The sequence below is a fragment of the Triticum aestivum genome, chromosome 3B (assembly GCF_018294505.1).
Source record: "Triticum aestivum cultivar Chinese Spring chromosome 3B, IWGSC CS RefSeq v2.1, whole genome shotgun sequence".
In the NCBI taxonomy this organism is placed as follows: Eukaryota; Viridiplantae; Streptophyta; class Magnoliopsida; order Poales; family Poaceae; genus Triticum; species Triticum aestivum.
Window position 1 is genome coordinate 122,128,264 of NC_057801.1, and position 4,298 is coordinate 122,132,561.

Genomic DNA, 4,298 nt, shown 5'->3' on the forward strand with positions numbered 1-4,298 from the left:
AAAAGGATCAAAATGATATTGGCCATATCATGTCACTATTTGATTGCGTGTGATGTTTATCATGTTTATGCATCTTATTTGCTTAGAATGACGGTAGTAAATAATATGATCCCTCATTAAAATTTCAAGAAAGTGTTCCCCCTAACTGTGCACCGTTGCGAAAGTTCATTGTTTCGAAGCACCACGTGATGATCGGGTGTGATAGATTCTAACGTTCACATACAACGGGTGTAAGCCAGATTTACACATGCGAAACACTTAGGTTGACTTGACGAGCCTAGCATGTACAGACATGGCCTCGGAACACAAGAGGCCGAAAGGTCGAGCATGAGTCGTATAGTAGATACGATCAACATGAAGATGTTCACCAATGATAACTAGTCCGTCTCACGTGATGATCGGACACGGCCTAGTTGACTCGGATCATGTATCACTTAGATGACTACAGGGGTGTCTATGAGTGGGAGTTCATAAGATGAACTTAATTATCCTAAACATAGTCAAAAGATTCATGCAAATTATGTCGTAGCTCGCGCTTTAGTTCTACTGTTTTAGATATGTTCCTAGAGAAAATTTAGTTGAAAGTTCATAGTAGCAATTATGCGGATTGGGTCCGTAAACTGAGGATTGTCCATGTTGCTTCATAGAAGTCTTATGTCCTTAATGCACCGCTCGGTGTGCTGAACCTCGAACGTCGTTTGTGGATGTTGCGAACATCTGACATACATGTTTTGATAACTACGTGATAGTTCAGTTAAACAGTATAGAGTTGAGGCACCAAAGACGATTTTGAAACATCGCAGAACATATGAGATGTTTCGAGGGCTGAAATTGGGATTTCAGGCTCGTGTCCATGTCAAGAGGTATAAGACCTCTGACGAGATTCTTAGCCTACAAACAAAGGGAGAAAAGCTCAATCGTTGAGCTTGTACTCAGATTGTCTGGGTACAACAATCACTTGAATCGAGTGGGAGTTAATCATCTAGATGAGATAGTGATGTTTCTCCAAAATCATTGCCACCAAGCTACTAGAACTTCGTGATGAACTATAACATATCAGCGATAGATATGATGATCCTTGCAGTATTCGCGATGTTTGATGCCGCGAAAGTAGAAGTCAAGTGGGAGCATCAATTGTTGATGGTTAGTAAAACCACTAGTTTCAAGAAGGGCAAGGGCAAGAAGGGATGCTTCATGAAACGGCAAAACAGTTGCTTCTCTAGTGAAAACCCAAGGTTGAACCCAAACCCGAGACTAAGTGCTTCTGTAATGAGAGGAACGGATACTAAAGCAGAACGACCCTAGATACTTGGTAGATAAGAAGGCAGGCAAGGTCGACTGAAGTATATTGGATATACATCATGTTAATGTGTACTTTACTAGTACTCCTAGTAGCACCAGGGTATTAGATACCGGTTCGGTTGCTAAGTGTTAGTAACTCTTAATAAAAGCTACGGAATAAACGGAGACTAGCTAAAGGTGGGCTGACGATATGTGTTGGAAGTGTATCCAAGGTTGATGTGATCAAGCATCGCACGCTCCCTCTACCATCGAGATTGGTGTTAAACCTAAATAATTGTTATTTGGTGTTTGCGTTGAGCATAGACATGATTGGATTATGTCTATCGCAATATGGTTATTCATTTAAGGAGAATAATGGTTACTCTATTTATTTGAATGATACCTTTAATGGTCTTGCACCTAAAAGAATGGTTTATTGAATCTCGATCGTAGTGATACACATTTTCATGCCAAAAGATATAAGATAGTAATGATAGTACCACTTACTTGTGGCACTGCCATGTAAGTCATATTGGTAAAAACGCATGAAGAACCTCCATGTTGATGGATCTTTGGACTCACTCGTTTTTTAAATGTTTGAGACATGCGAACCATGTCTATTGGTGTATATGCATGAAGAAACTCCATGCAAATGGACCATTTGGACTCACTTGATTTTGAATCACTTGAGACATGCAAATCATACCACATGGGCAAGATGACTGAAAGCCTCGTTTTTCAGTAAAATGGAACAAGATAGCAACTTGTTGGAAGTAACACATTTTGATGTGTGCTGTCCAACCAGTGCTGAGGCATGCATCGTTATGTTCTTACTTCACAGATGATTTGAGTAGATGTTGAGTATATTTACTTGATGAAACACAAGTCTGAATTATTGAAAGGTTCAAGTAATTTCAGAGTGAAGTTGAAGATCTTCATGACAAGAGGATAAATGCCTGTGATATGATCATAGAGATGGATATCTGAGTTGCGAGTTTGGTACACAATTGAGACATTGTGGAAATTGTTTCACGACTAATACCGCATGGAACACCATAGTGTGATGGTGTGTCCGAACATCATAGCTGCACCCTATTGGATATGGTGCATACCATGATGTCTCTTAACAAATTACCACTATTGTTCATGGGTTAGGCATTAGAGACAACTGCATTCACTTTAAATAGGGCACCACGTAATTCCATTGAGATGACACCGTATGAACTATGGTTTAGAGAAACCTAAGCTGTCGTTTCTTAAAAGTTTGGGGCTCCGACGCTTATGTGAAAAAGTTTCAGGTTGATGAGCTCGAACCCAAAGCGGATAAAAATACATCTTCATAGGACACCCAAAACAGTTGGGCATACCTCCTATCTCAGATCCGGAAGCAAAAGTAATTGTTTCTAGAAACGGGTCCTTTCTCAAGGAAAAGTTTCTCTCGAAACAAATAAGTGGGAGGACGGTGGAGACTTGATGAGGTTATTGAACCATCACTTCAACCAGTATGTAGCAGGGCACAGGAAGTTGTTCATGTGGCACCTAGGCCAATTGAAGTGGAAGCTGATGATAGTGATCATGATGCTTCGGATCAAGTCACTACCGAACCTCGTAGGTCAACAAGGACGCGTACTACTTCAGAGTGGTACGCAATCCTGTCTTAGAGGTCACGTTGCTAGACAACAATGAACCTACGAGCTATGGAGAAGCCATGGTGGGCCCGGATTCCGATGAATGGCTCGAGGCCATAAAATCTGAGAGAGGATCCATGACTTTGGAAGAAATACTTGATGGTCGTAAGGCCGTTGGGTACAAATGGATTTTAAGAGTAAGACAGACAATGATGGTAAGTATCACCATTAAGAAAGCTCAACTTGTCATTGATATTTTCTGACAAGTTCAAGGAGTTGACTACAATGAGACTTTCTCACTCGTAGCGATGCTAAGATTCTATTGGAATTATATTAGCAATTACTGCATGATTTATGAAATCTTGCAGATAGGATGTCAAAACATTGTTTCCTCGACGATATCCTTGGGGAAAGGTTGTATGTGATACAACCAGAAGGTTTTGTCAATCCTGAAAGACGCTAACAAGTAAGCAAAGCTCCAGCAATCCTTCTAAGGACTGGAGTAAGCATCTCAGAGTTGGAATGTACGCTTTGATGAGATAATCAAAGATTTTGGGTTTATACAAAGTTTATGAGAAACTTGTATTTCCAAAGAAGTGAGTGGGAGCACTATATAATTTCTGATGAGTATATGTTGTTGACATATTCTTGATCAGAAATGATGTAGAATTTCTGGGAAGCATATAGGGTTATTTGAAAAGTGTTTTTCAATAGAAAACCTGGAATAAGCTGCTTGAACATTGAGCATCAAGATCTATGAGGATAGATCAAAAACGCTAAATGGTACTTTCAAATGAGCACATACCTTGACATGATCTTGAAGGATAGAACCGCATATTGAAACGCTTTTGCAAGATGGATATCATTACATCAACATTACATAATAGATGGGGATACATACAAGAGGCATACAATGCCACACGGATACAACATCAATCAAACACCTCAAAACAAGGATGCAACATGATAATATGAAGCTACATGCAATTCTAAGCAAGTTTCATATAGAGCACACTCAAAATGGAGCAACGGTTCAACACACACACACTATACAAGTTTAAAGGACAAGCTGTCCAAAACAGCAACTAGGCATATTGCAAGCATCAAAACGACATGCTACAGGACCTCAACAAGAAAACAAAAGGCATGGGAATGATGTACAGGTAAAGCATAACAAAACATGAACACTGAGCTATCTCCAGAAATCACTAGAACATGCTCAAACACACATGGTAAGATTGCAAGTACTAACAATTCAGACTTTGCAGAAAATAACATCAGGATGTAATGTTTAGAGCTATCAAGCAACATGTTACAGGAACTTATAATGGCAAACAAAGGCATGTCATGAATCTACTAATCGCATAGAACAAGAGTCCCTTACTGACC